The sequence below is a fragment of the Nycticebus coucang genome, chromosome 2 (genome assembly GCF_027406575.1).
Source record: "Nycticebus coucang isolate mNycCou1 chromosome 2, mNycCou1.pri, whole genome shotgun sequence".
NCBI classification, from domain to species: Eukaryota; Metazoa; Chordata; class Mammalia; order Primates; family Lorisidae; genus Nycticebus; species Nycticebus coucang.
Window position 1 is genome coordinate 61,186,860 of NC_069781.1, and position 14,685 is coordinate 61,201,544.

At 38.1% G+C, this 14,685-nt stretch overlaps 1 protein-coding gene, 1 non-coding gene and 1 pseudogene across 7 annotated transcripts in view; all 3 read right to left on the minus strand.

Moving 5' to 3' along the window:
* Positions 1–14,685, minus strand: part of CNTLN (centlein) — a 379,922-nt gene that overhangs the window by 65,787 nt on the left and 299,450 nt on the right. The window lies entirely within an intron of this gene.
* LOC128572264 (60S ribosomal protein L24-like) lies at positions 10,022–10,495 on the minus strand (annotated as a pseudogene).
* On the minus strand, positions 10,831–10,937 carry LOC128579954 (U6 spliceosomal RNA). The gene has a single exon (XR_008378322.1). It is a non-coding gene; the product is annotated as a U6 spliceosomal RNA (small nuclear RNA).

A 14,685-nucleotide genomic window follows, 5' to 3' on the forward strand; every position in this document is an offset into this window, starting at 1 on the left:
AGCATTTTATATAAGGGCCACTACAGAAAATCATGCAGTTAAAATAACTTGGTTAACAAATAAAAGACCAGATGTCCTCATAACTTTGGGAAGAGGGTATGCTTGTGTTTTTCCACAGGATGCGGAATCACCCATCTAGATTCCAGACCGACTAGTCAAGCCAGCTCCTCCAGAAAAAACAATGCAGAAAGAAACGCCAGCGGCTGCTGCAAGATCTCACCCACCGCTTGGAGAAAATGAAAGTACACTCGCCGATAGCGAACCACCGGGTGCTTTTCCACTGGCTCCAAGACGGCTGAAAAGACCCAGCGGGGAAGGAAGCTGAGGGCCCCCCTGCCCTCAGGCCCCCCTACCCTTCGTGGGGCGGGCCTGCCTCCCAAGTGTTACAGCCCCCAGACAGCAGCACTGGCAGAATCCCAAGGGTGAGATTTAGAACCTTTATTATTGGCCCTTTGCCACTAGTAATTTGTATAAATAAGAAAAATATTTTTACAAACTGAATCTTTGTCAACGAATAAGATTCTTGCCTTTTAAACCTTCTAATTATCAGTTTAGCTGAATGAATAAGTGACTTCATGGTAAACTGGGATCCTGTTTAGTGGAAAGTGAGTTTTTGAGAGTAAGAGAAATTAAACAGAAAGGAGAATGACATTGTGTAAAGAAAGAATCTTGTGTGATAAATTTTGTCCTGAAACAGAATAGTTATGTAAGAAAGTAAAAGGCAGGGCAAAAGTTCAAGAAAGTTTAGAATGTTTGTAGATGGTCTGTGCAGGTTAAATAAAACTCATAAAAGAGAATTTATGAAAGAATTTACATGTGATCCAGTTAACTATGTATTTCCTTTAAAATCTTTTAACTTGTAAAAATAACTAATTGTATTGCATCCTTTAATATGCAACATGATAAACAAGTAAATGTTATGTTAATTGTAAAAAAAACCTTCATATGTAATGTTACCTGTAGATCTACAAGACAATCCATGGTATGATAATGCAGCATTACAAGTGTTAGAAACACTTAATGAATTAATTAGGCCTAAGAGATTTGTAACAGCTTTAATTTTAGACATTACAACTTTAATTTCTATAATCACTACTTTTGCTGTAGCTACTACAACTTTAATGCAACAAATGCATACAACATACTATGTCAATACTCTTGGCAATAATATAACTTTAACATTAATAACACAAGCTAATATAGATAATAAGCTTAAAACTAAATTAAATGTGTTAAAAAAGGATAGTCTTAACTTTAGGTCAGAACATTAAATACATACAACAGAAACTACAAACAAAATGTCACTCAGCATTTCAAGCCATTTGCATTACACCTTTACCATATAATGTATCTAACTCATAGAACAAAGTACAAGCACATCTTCAAAATGTCTAGAGAGACAATAATATAACACATAATTTACACAGCTTACAACAAGATATTACAGCCATGAGTCAAGCTCATTTACCAATAACTTCTCTTAACACATTGGCTCAATCTTTAACTAATGGGTTTAAAGCACTCAATCCTCTTAACTGGATCCAGTATATTATGCTCATAACCATTATTAATTGTTTATCATTTTATGTTGTATTGTTGTTACCATGTCTCATACAATGTCTGTTTTCCTCTATTAACTCTATACGCCAAGAAGTCTTTGAACTGCGGTTTAAAAACAAAAAAGGGGGAAATGCCGCACCCACGGCATATAGCCGTAGTGAGGCAGTGCTGTCCGCGTTACAGAACGACGGGAAGGTGGTTTGTGCTCCCCGGAGCTTTGCCCCCAGCTGCCCCCAGTATGCACAGCATCAGAAATGTTGCCTAGCATACTCAGTTACCCACTTAAGTTTAAAGATTGTGGCGTCTACTCATGTGTTTGTCATCCTGTACCAGAAGTCTGTTTGTTCTGATAAATTGTCAATATGTACTTTCCTAAGAATGAACACAATGCACTACTAATCCAGATAGAGCACAGCCTTGTGAGCTGCTAAACTCAGTGGCACCAACAATGAGCACATAAAGATGTTTTCCCACCAGTGAGCTAAGACGATAAGCCCAAGGACATGAAATACAAATTATCTACATAAGTTACAAAGTCACTGAAACACATCCACCCACCATAAAGTCCTGTTCAGAACATCTTGTTTCACCAATTGTCACACATAATAAAAATCAATAGGAAAAATAATACTTGTCAAAGAATTTACTCTAAATCAAAATTATAATTATCAATAACAATAAGATCAAATAGTAAATGTAAAATTAGTCAAGCATTAACGTAAAGAAGATGTTAAGCTGTTCTAAAAAGATAATAAGAAACTGAGATAGGAGGAAGCGGGCAGAGTTGACTAATAACCGCCACCCTCCGGAAGCGGAACGTTAAAACATAACAATGCATGATAAATCACACTTGTAAACGCAAAGATAACCCGCACACGTAAGCAAAAAGATTGCATTATGTAAGCTCTGTAAAAATGTATAAATACCAACATGTGTACCCAATAAATTCACAGCTGCTTCCTTCATCACATGCTGTGTGGCAGTCTGTCATTTTTCCTGCGCCGACCTCTCAACTTTCCTCGTTCCTTCTCCCTGCACTCCCTCGGACTGAAGGCCACCGACAGGGCGGTCCGTTACAGAATAGCCAAAACATTAGTCAGCAATAAAAACACAGCCGGAGGAATCACGCTACCAGACTTGAGACTGTACTATAAATTGATAGTGATCAAAACAGCATGGTATTGGCACAAAAACAGAGAGGTAGATGTATGGAACAGAATAGAGAACCAAGAGATGAATCCAGCTACTTACCATTATTTGATCTTTGACAAGCCAATAAAAAAAACATTCAGTGGGGAAAAGACTTCCTATTTAACAAATGGTGCTGGGTGAAGTGGCTGGCAACCTGTAGAAGATTGAAACTGGACCCACGCCTTTCACCATTAACTAAGATAGACTCTCATTGGATAAAAGATTTAACTTAAGACATGAAACTATAAAAATACTTGAAGAAAGTGCAGGGAAAACTCTTAAAAGAATCGGCCTAGGTAAGTATTTTCTGAGGAGGACTCCCCAGGCAATTGAAGCAGTATCAAAAATACACTACTGGGACCTGATCAAACTAAAAAGCTTCTGCACAGTCAAGGACATAGTAAGTACAGCAAGCAGACATCCCTCAGAATGGGAAGAAATATTTGCAGGTTATACCTCCGATAAAGGTCTAATAAGAGGAATCCACAGAGAACTCAAACCTATTAGCAAGAAAAGAACACGTGATCCCATCTCAGGGTGGGCAAGGGACTTGAAGAGAAACTTCTCTAAAGAAGACCCACGCACGATCTACAAACACATGAAAATAAGCTCATCATCCTTAATCATCAGAGAAATGCAAATCAAAACTACTTTGAGATATCACCTAACCCCAGTAAGAGTAGCCCACATAACAAACTTCCAAAACCAGAGATGTTGGCATGGATGTGGGGAAAAGGGCACACTTCTACACTGCTGGTGGGAATGCACACTAATACGTTCCTTCTGGAAGGATGTTTGGAGAATACTTAGAGACCTAAAAATAGACCTGCCATTCGATCCTATAATTCCTTTACTAGGTTTATACCCAGAAGACCCAAAATCACAATATAACAAAGACATCCGTACCAGAATGTTTATTGCAGCCCAATTCATAATTGCTAAGTCATGGAAGAAGCCCAAGTGCCCATCGACCCACGAATGGACTAGCAAATTGTGGTACATGTATACCATGGAATATTTTACAGCCTTAAAGAAAGATGGCGACTTTACCTCTTTCATGTTTACGTGGATGGAGCTGGAACATATTTTTCTTAGCAAAGTATATCAGGAATGGAAGAAAAAGTATCCAATGTACTCAGCCCTACTATGAAGCTAAATTATAGCTTTCACATGAAGGCTATAACCCAACTATAGCACAAGACTATGGGGAAAGGGCCAAGGAAGAGGAAGGGAGTGGGGGAGGTTAGGGTGGAGGGAGGGTAATGGGTGGGGCCTCACCTATGGTGCATCTTAGAATGGGTACAGGCAAAACTTACTAAAGGCAAAATACAAATGTCTACATAACTAAGAGAATGCCATGAAGACTACGTGAACAGTTTGATGAGAATATTTCAGATTGTACATGAAGCCAGCACATTGTACCCCCTGATTGCACTAATGTACACAGCTATGATTTAACAACAACAAAAAAAAATTCCTGGAATTCATCAGAAGTTTCAAAGATGATTACATCTTTGACGCTCATGAGTGAGGACTCTTTTTCAAGGCTATGCCTGATAGGAACCTTGTCATGAAAGGTGACAAATGAAAGAACAGAACACCTTCCAAAGAATGTTTCATAGTTTTTCTTTGCACTAGCTCAGCCAAAGAGAAACTAGAGCCCTTGGAGACTGGTAAATCGGCAAAGCCACACACAAGCAAGATGCTGAAGCCTGTAGACCTCCCCATCAGTTGGAGATCAAACAAATGTCCATGGACGACTGGTGCCCTATTTGAGTGGGTAAAGAGTACTAACCAAGAAATAAAGAACAAGAAATAGTCTATGCTACTGACAGTATACAACTTTTCCTGGCCACCTGCAAGTGAATCATCTTACAAATGTGACACTGACATATCTGCCTCCAAATATGAACTCAAAAATCGAACCTCTTGACCAAGCCACTATTGAAACATTTATTTATAATGAACTACCGAGCCTAGCTCAAGCAGTGGGTCATTTTTAAAACACAAACCTATGGTCTGCCTGTGGAAGCAACTTCGTCTGCTCCATCAGTTAACACTCTGGATACTGTCCTCTGGATCAGAGATGCTTGAAATATTAAGTTCAACCAGAAATGATACAGAAGTGTTTTTAAAGAAAGTTAGACTTGTCAAAACCCACGATGCATTGGCCCCACAAGACAGTCCATCTCTCATAGCAGAATTTGAAACAGTATATTTTGAAGGTGTTATTGCAGTGGATAATGAGGTGGCAACCCGTAATGAACCCAACCCAGAAGCAATTTTCCAAGCAAGATTGACCTAAGTATAGACCAGAATGAAAGTGCATAAAGCAGCTGATGAAGTGGAAGAATCAAGTGAGGATGACACAGAAATTGCAGAGACTCCAAAAGAGGAAGTCAGGCATCTGATGATGCAGTCGAATCCATTCCTGTGGGAAAAATGCCCAGGTATGCTGAGTGCTGTAGCCAAACGTTGAGGGTGCTTTCTCACCTTATTTATGTGTGTAATGGGAATAAGAAACAGACCAAGATTGACTCTTCCAAAGGAATCATTAAACCATGAGAAAATAGTAAATGTATTGATTTTGTGTAATACCATAAGTATGATTTTACTGTTTTGATTATGTATGATTTCATATGATATTCTCTAATAGAAGTTGTTTAAGAAAGTAAAGTACAGCGGCGCCTGTGGCTCAGTGATTAGGGCGCCAGCCCCATATGCCGAGGGTGGCGGGTTCAAACCCAGCCCCGGCCAAACTGCAACCAAAAAATAGCCGTGCGTTGTGGCGGGCGCCTGTAGTCCCAGCTGCTCGGGAGGCTGAGGGAAGAGAATCGCGTAAGCCCAAGAGTTAGAGGTTGCTGTGAGCCATGTGACGCCACGGCACTCTACCTGAGGGCGGTACAGTGAGACTCGGTCTCTACAAAAAAAAAAAAGAAAGTAAAGTATGTATACATATCAGTATAGTAGGCCTAGTTCCCTATAGTGACCAGCTCAATATGTTGAGCAGTTTGTTATAGTCCCTTTGGTGGTCAACTTACAGATATTCTACCATAGTTAAATTAATTCAATTCCCTTAAACTTTGTAAGTTCTAGCAAATATACAATTAGATAATTATTTTATAAAGATGTTTGAATATTATTTCTCAAAGTGAAAATCAACACTAATATTTCAAATGTCAAACTGTTCAAAGAGTTTACCAATACTTTCAATTCTCAAAACAGCCCCAAATACTGAAAAAGAATAGGTACTTTAATTTGTATAAATAGTTTTGGCATTATATAAATTTTATGGTAAATTTTAATTTATGTGATACTAACAAGGTAGTATATTTCAAAATAATCTGAATAACTGAAACTATACATTTTAACTGGATTTAATTACACCATATCACTTAAACTTCTTCCCACAACTAAGAGAAAAAATAATGGATAGTAAAAATGTATTAATTATATGTGAAATTTAAAAATTAATATAAGTGACTTTCAAGTATTCATGGATAAAAACCAAATTTGGTTATTCATAGCAATAAGAACTGTTCATTTGTTATTATTTCAAATCTCTGTTCACATTATCAGAAACCCTTTCAAACCTAAACATAAGATACTAGATACAGAGAGAAATACTTGAAACCAAATGTATATCCAAAATAATAAATAATCATTACTACCAGAAAAATTTATCAGTGTTTATGTATGGTAATATTATGGGTTCAGGAGCAGCCCTCCTAAAGGTGTGACATGCAGAAGCACGTTTACTAATGACATGAGGTTGCAGTGCATACCACACCTATCCTGACTTCTATTCCTAATAGGAACGAAGAGTATGGCAGTTCCATTTGATGTTTTAAAGGAGAAATAGGGCAAGGTCTTTCTGAATCCTTTTTCATCCTCCTTCTTCTGCTTTCTACCACTTAAACTCAGCTAATTCAACATAGACCTATCTATTCCTCACCTGTACTATACACACCTCTCTTTAATTCTCCTCTTCCTTTGCCCCTTTTGTCAATATTTGTTTTTGTACACTGAAGTTGAATGGAGCAAAAAAAAGGAATCTACCCCAATTAAACCACTCAAACAACCAAGGGGAAAAAAAGAAATAAACATACCAAACGAGCAAAAATACTTGGTTTGTTTCAGGGTGATATTAACACTGTATCTGTATCTAAGTAAAGAACAGCCACAAAAACAGAGGTGGTAAAACTCTAGAATATCTGCAGAAGTCTCACAAAAACTGCCTCATTCTTCTCCAATTAAACTTGGGTTTTCTTAGAAATCAGATTACAACACGTTTATTTGATTGTTTTTCTGTCCTACTGAGGTACAGTTACAATAGTATTACTTCTTACTGTATTGTACTTCATTACTCAAAAAGGCCTTTGTGGACTAGCCTGAAGAATGCCAATATACAGTACTGTTATTAACTGGCAGTGAAAGTCAAGACAATTAAAATTTGCCCATTGTAATTAATTCCTATAGACACTTCAAAAGAAAATCAATATTACTTACAACAATGTTTGACTTCTAAATCTTTATAACAGACCATGCTATATTTATAAAATTTATATAAAGTACTTTTCAATTAATAAGCCTCTGAAAAGCATGTATATGAACATTAACTTTGTTTCTTGGAATAGTGTATTATCACACTAACCAAAATTACATATTACCAACTTTGGGGGTTATAAACCCAAAAGCTACAAATCATTATTGGTAGCTCTAATTTTCTGTATTCAAACTAGTGAAATGATACATATTTTTAAATATATCCTACATATAAATGGCATATTATTACTTAGAAACTGAAATGTTTTAATGATAGGGTCAATAGTTAACTATCTTTCCTTGGTTGCAAATAAATTACTTGGATGAAAGCCAGTCAGAGAATTTAAAAAAACCCTACAACTCATTACAAATTTAACAGTAGCAATACTAAGTATTCATATGATGTTGATCCTTTATAAATATTTCCCACTAAATTCTCGAGAGAAACAACTTAAAAATGTTTTTCTATATTCCCTGTATAAGTTTTATAAGATCCATGAGTATTAAAAAAAATGGACTTTTTAAAAGGCAGTTTTTACAATCTTTGGATTTGATAAAATAAAGTTACTGGTACTAGTTAAAATGGAATTTTTTTATTAAGAACTAAAATATGTGAAAATTACCAATTAAAAAGTACCTTTCATGGCCTACAGCTGGAATTTCTTTTACATGAGAAAAACAATACTTAAAAAGCTTGGAATTGTGGCCAGGCATGGTGGCTCACATTTGTAATCCTAGCAGTTGGGAGGTGAAGGAGGGTGAACTGCTTGAGCTCACAGGTTCAAGACCAGCATGAGCAGGAGGGAGACCCAGTCTCTAAGAAATAGCTGGGCGTGGTGGCAGGTACCTGTAGTAACAGCTACTTGGGAGGCTAAGGCAAGAGGATCACTTGAACCCAAGAATTTAAGGTTGCTGTGAGCTAAGTTGCCATGGCACTCTACCAACGGTGACCAAGTGAAACTCTGTCTCAAAAAAAAGTTTGGAATTGTGCTGTTCAAAGTATTTAAAATATTTCTCATGGATTTCAATGAAAAGCTATTTTTCCAACACACAAAGGTTCCCCATAAGAATATCTTCCATCATGCTTCACTTAATTTTCTATTTAGATTTTCTGTTTATTATAGTCTTCCAAGTAGTAAGGCTTAAGCAGAGTAGTTATTCAATAAATAAACCTAAATAAATATCTGACTCTCAGTCAGTTATGCTATATAAAGTACTGTGATTCATATGGATCTTGAGGAAGAGGGTAGTCTGGGAGTTTTGTTTTTATCAATCAAGCTGGTTCCTCTGCTTTGCTTCTAAATCAGTGGTTCTGAAAGAGTACATACTATCCAGATACATACTTTGGAAATCCGGGAGGGCACTTTTGAGTGCCATAATGATTGGCATTGACATGGTGATAGTAAAGAATACTAAATATACTGCAATGTGTAGATGAAATCTTGACCAACAGAAACTGCTCTGCATGTTGTATGGTTAAAATTCCTGCCAAATATTCATGTAAGTGAATATCCTTACATTTCATATAAGTGAAATGTACATATAGCAAAATAAACCTAAATCCTAACTCAAAATTACATATAGACAAAGCATTTTTATCCCTGTGGCCCCAATAATTTAACTATCTTGTAAAGCAGGGGAAGAGTGAAAGATGAGAATGAGTAGTAATTTTTTTCTTCTATACAGCCTAACCTATAAAAACGTAGGTTTATATATGACCAGTACCCTTCACTAGGGCTACATTGAGAAAGCTGGTCTGGGATAAATAATCATACTAATAAATTTCTACTTTAGTTTTTTTTTTTTAATTAAATCATAGCTGTGTACATCAATGCAATCATGGGGTACAAGGTGCTGGTTTTATATACAATTTGAAATATTTTCGTCAAACTGGTTAACATAGCCTTCACAGCATTTTCTTAGTTATTGTGTTAAGACATTTATATTCTACATTTAGTAAATTTCACATGTACCCTTGTAAGATGCACCGTAGGTGTGGTCCCACCAATTACCTTCCCTCCACCTGTCTTCCCCCCTCCCTTCCCCTCTCTCTCCCATTTCCCCATATTTTTGGGCTATAATTGGGTTATAGCTTTCATATGAAAGCTATAAATTGGTTTCATAATAGGGCTGAGTACATTGGATGAGTACATTTTCCTCCATTCTTGAGATACTTTGCTAAGAAGAATTTGTTCCAGCTCCATCCATGTAAACATGAAAGAGGTAAAGTCTCCATCTTTCTTTAAGGCTGCATAATACTCCATGGTGTACATATACCACAATTTATTAAGCCATTCATGGGTCGATGGACACTTGGGCTTCTTCCATGACATAGCAATTATGAATTGGGCTGTAATAAACATTCTGGTACAAAAATCTTTGTTATAATGTGATTTTTGGTCTTTCTATCTTAGTTTTTAAATAAAATATTTCAAACATACCATAGGCATATAAAAACATACAACAAATGCCCATGTATCAATCACTCAACTCAGACAATGAATTACCAATACATTTGAAGGCTATGAACCGCTTTCCTGACCCATGAGAAATAATCTCTATCCTGAGTGACTTTGGTTTTTATTTCTTCCTTACATTTCTTTATATTTTTAGTGTATAAACATGTAAGTATTTCAAAAAAAAATACAGCACTTTAATGACATTCATTTATTTTAATTAATTAATTTTAGAGTTGGATCTTTGTTTAAAAATCTGATTTACCAATTTAGCGTTTTCTACCCACTTGGGGAGCAGAAACCTCCAGGCTCCACAATCTTTTGCTTAGGTGCTGCCTTTTGGGATGCCTCAGCTGCAGCCATTGCAGTCTTTTTCCATGCTTGCTTAGTCTTTGTTGCTTCCTTTGCAGCCCTGATAGCTTGTTCTCATTGAGCCTTTTAACTTCAGGTTTCTGATTTCATTTGGCTATTGTATCAGCAAGAGATACACCAATGATGGCACTGTGGAATTTGACTGCATGGTGGGTTCTTTTCCTTTGAATTTCCTCTGACTGTCCATTTTTGTGCTTTCTTATGTGGAGTACAATCTAGTTTATCTGTTAAGGATTGTTCTTCAAAAGGAATGCTGACTCGCATGTTGCATTCACAAACTGGAAAACCTTCCTGAAGGTCCTGATGTGGCTTCTCCCGTGTCTGGGGTAGATCTTGTACCCACTGAAACCATACAGCTTGACCTTCATGGTGATAGCACCCAAGAAAAAGGAAAGATGGAGAAGAGCTGACATTCTTTTTTTACATTTTTTTTACTGAGTCATAGCCCTGAAATTAGGATACATGTTCCATGCCTAGATACCATGTAATTCTTGCTATCACTTAAATATTGCTTCTTTTATACTACATATTCTGTGCATTGCTGGTGAATATGAATTCCATTGACTTACCATATATTGATTTTTATATCCAGCAATCTTGCTGAAATCTATTGCTAATTAGAGTAACTTGCCTTGAGATTCTGTGGAGACAAACAGAGTATCTAGAACTAAAGACAGTTTGTTTTTTTGTTTTTTTTTTTTGGTGTAAAAATATGGAACGCTTCACGAATTTGCGTGTCATCCTTGCGCAGGGGCCATGCTAATCTTCTCTGTATCGTTCCAATTTTAGTATATGTGCTGCCAAAGTGAGCACCTAAAGACAGTTTTGTTTTGCCATTTTCTAATACTTTTAAGTTTTAGGCCTTCAACCACAACATAAAAGACAAAAAATGATAGCATACCTAAAATGCCTTTTTCTTGATTTTAAAAGGAATGCTTCTAACTTCCAAACAACCGAGGTTGTTTAAGGTTTTGGTGGACACCTTTTAATAGAATAAGAAATTTCTATGTTTTTCCCAGTTTGCTTTTTTTTTTTTTTGGAGTCAGGGTCATCCAGACCCAAGTGCAGTGACATGATCACAGCTCACTGAAAATTCCAATTCTCTGGCTCAAGGAATCCTCCTGGCTCAGCCTCAATAGGACTATAGCTGTGTGCCAACATGGATGGCTCACTATATATGTGGTTTTTTTGTAGACAGGCACTAAAAGAATTTGATTATGAATAAGTATCACAATTTCTCAAAAGTTTCTGCATTTTTTATTGTGGTAAGAAATATAAATCAGAGATCTACCTTCTTAACAAATGTTTAAATTTACAGTATAGTATATATACTTACCTCTTTGCACTGCTTATGCTGAAGCCCATGAGTTTAGTTATGTTAGCTTTTGATTTTCTTTTGTCTCAAAAATTTTTCTAACTTCCTCTGTGACTTCTTTGACTCACTGGTTGGGAATGTTTTGTTTAATTTCTACACTTTTGTGGATTTTCCAGGTTTCCTTCTGCTATTGATTTCTAGTTTCGTTCCATTGTGATTAGAAAGATACTTTGAATGATTTTACCCTTCCTGAATTTAAGACTTGTTTGGTTGACTAACATGTAATCTATCCTGGAAAATATTTCATGTGCTCTTGAGAAAAATGTATGTTCTGTTGTTGTTGGATAAAATATATATATATCTGTTAGATCCAGTTGGTCCATAGTTTCATTCAAATTTTCTATTTCTATATTAATCTGGTGCTTTATTCATTAATGAACATGGGCTATTGAAGTTTCTCCTCTCCTTGTACTGCTGTCTATTTCTTCCTTCAATTCTGTCAAAGTTTTCTCCATATATGTAAGAGCTGTGAGGTTTTGGTGCATAAATATTTATAACTTTTATCTTTCTGGTAAATTGATTATTCTGTCAGGTAAATGTCCTTCTTTTCTTCTTGTAATAGTTTTTGATTTAAAATCTATTTTATCTGATATCAGTATAGCTAACTCTGTTCTCTTTTGCTTACCATTTGCATGGAATAACATTTCCATCCCTTCACTTTCAGCATCTTCCCTTAAATCTGAAGTTAGTCCCCTGTAGATAGCACATAGTTAGATCTTATTTTACATTAAATTGATTCAGCAACTCTAGGTCTTTTGATTATAGTTTAATACATTTATATTTAAAGTAATTATTGATAGTGAAGTACTTCACTATCACCATTTGTTAACTGTTTTCTATCTTGAGGCGCTTTTGTTCTTCTTTTCCTCCATTGCTATCTTTCTTTGTTTTTCACCAACTTTTTATAGTGATATGCTTGAATTCCTTCTCATTTTCTTTATGCATTTTTCATAGGTATTTTCTTTGTCATTACCCTGCCAAAACATATAATAGGGGGTGGAAACAAGATGGCTGACTGGAGTCTGCTTTCCACAGAAGCTCCCGCCCGGAAGGAGAGTTAAAGGACAGACGAGTAAGCCGATGGTTTGGAGCTGAGCAAAGAGAGAAAGTTGAAGAACGCACATCAATCCTGCTGAGGTAAACTGCCACCCCAAGGAAACAAACAATAGGTAAAAAAAATCCATTGCCAAGCGGACAGGAGTCCCCTCCCCATGAGAACAGCTCACAGTATACTCTATGCAAACAAGCGAGCAGAGTTCAGATCCCCTCCTATTTTATCCCATAGGAGAGACCCTCTAAAAGCAGGAACTCTTTCTGCAGAAGAGGACATATGAATGGCACTCTCCTGCCAGGCATAAAACTGTATAAAACTGTATATATTCTCTATCTGTAATTCTGAACTTCCAGCACTTCCCTCTGCTCTCATCCCGAGTTCTGGAAGCCTGTCCCCCATGGAGTCCAGATTCTTGGTCACTTCCTCCATACGTATGGACAGGGCGTGGGCTGCTGCTGGTCTGTGCTGATTCTTGGCACAGGTGCAAGGAGAAGACAGTAAACTGAGGGAATCATATGGGAGGACAGGCAGTGCCCCATGGCACAGAGCAGTAGTGGCAGCGGCAGGAACAATAGGGCTCACACCCCTGGGGATATTTTGGAGAGACAAAATATCTCTGCCTCTCTGGGCAACCAGAGAAAGTTGGGCATCTTCTCCGGTGGCAGCCACTGGCAGAACAGATCTGGGACAGAAACGCAGGCCCTGTGAGTAAAGGGTATGCCTGAGGCGGTACCTGCCTGGGCGGGGTGCAGCGGGGTCAGAGACTAGAACATGCATGCACAGAGACGGCACACTCCAAGGGCAGGGCTAAGCCAGAAGGACTTCTTTAGTGAGCCTAAGAAGCACCCAGCACTCAGGGGATTATAGCTGACACAAAAGCAGGTGGGCAGAGGCTAGAACTGAAAGCTGACTGTGATCTCTAACCGTGCCCACCCCAACACAGACTGCAGCCGAGAGAGACATGCCCTCCAGCTCCAGGCAGTGGCACAGACTGGGGCTGAGTCACAGTTTTTGTGAACTCAAACAGTGTCTGGTCTGCAGGGGAATATAGCTAGCACAGAAACAAATTCTGAAAAATTGTTCTCTCATGTCAGCAATATCAATCAGGGATGAAGCTGGAACTGACTAAAGTGACCCAGCCTCCATTAAGAACCCGAGGTTGTCAGGCCTCAGCTCCCCCTGCTGGATAGTGGCAGACAATGGTGGCCTGGCTGAGGAGACATAGATCTCCTTGTGGCTCAGGCAGGCGCAAACCCCTGGAGCATCTGCTCATTGGAAGGAACTGGGTCAACAGCTCTGCAAGGTGGGGAAGGAGGCATCAACCTTCCCAGACTAATTCATTTGCTGGGCAGGTCCTTCTGAACTCATGGAGCACCAGAGAGAGTCATATTTGAGCTGCCAGCAGACCCCTGCTATCTAGTTGTTGGAGACCTTTTGAACTCTCCCACCTGAGACTGGTACTGACTGGGGCAATTAATTTGGACCTCTTAACCTAGGCCAATCACCTGAGGACTATCCAAAGTGGTAGCCTGGGTATGTGGTTGTGGAAAGGTTTGATTTTCCGTTTCCAGTTATTGCCTGTGGGCGGCAGGGTGACTTAATTGCTGATATTGCTCCATAGCTGAGACTTCAACCCAGAGTAACTGATTCACTAGGGTAGGACAGAGACCAGCTGCAAACAAGACAGAGCCACTTAGCCCCACCACACCGAGCAAGTCCCCAGTGCCTCAGGCCATAGCAGCGTAAGTGTCCTTGGCAAACCTCTAGGGGAAAAGGTACAGACACCAGTCCCAGTTCTTGGACAAAGGGCTGGTTAATCACTACTCCAGGAGCCCCCAACCAAACTTCACCTTATCTGCTCATCTAGTGAAATGGTGTAAAATAATCATGGGGTGGAATCAGCGGAAAAACTCCAGTAACATGAATAACCAGAGTAGATCAACTCCCACAAGAAATGACATGGCGGACACAACTGAAGATGCCATTCATAAATAAATGGCTGAGATGTCAGAAATCGAATTCAGAATTTGGATTGCAAATAATATTAATAGAATGGAGGTAAAGTTGGAATTAGAAATTCAAAAGTTGTCTCAAGAACTCAAAGAATTAAAAGACAAATCACCAAGGATTTT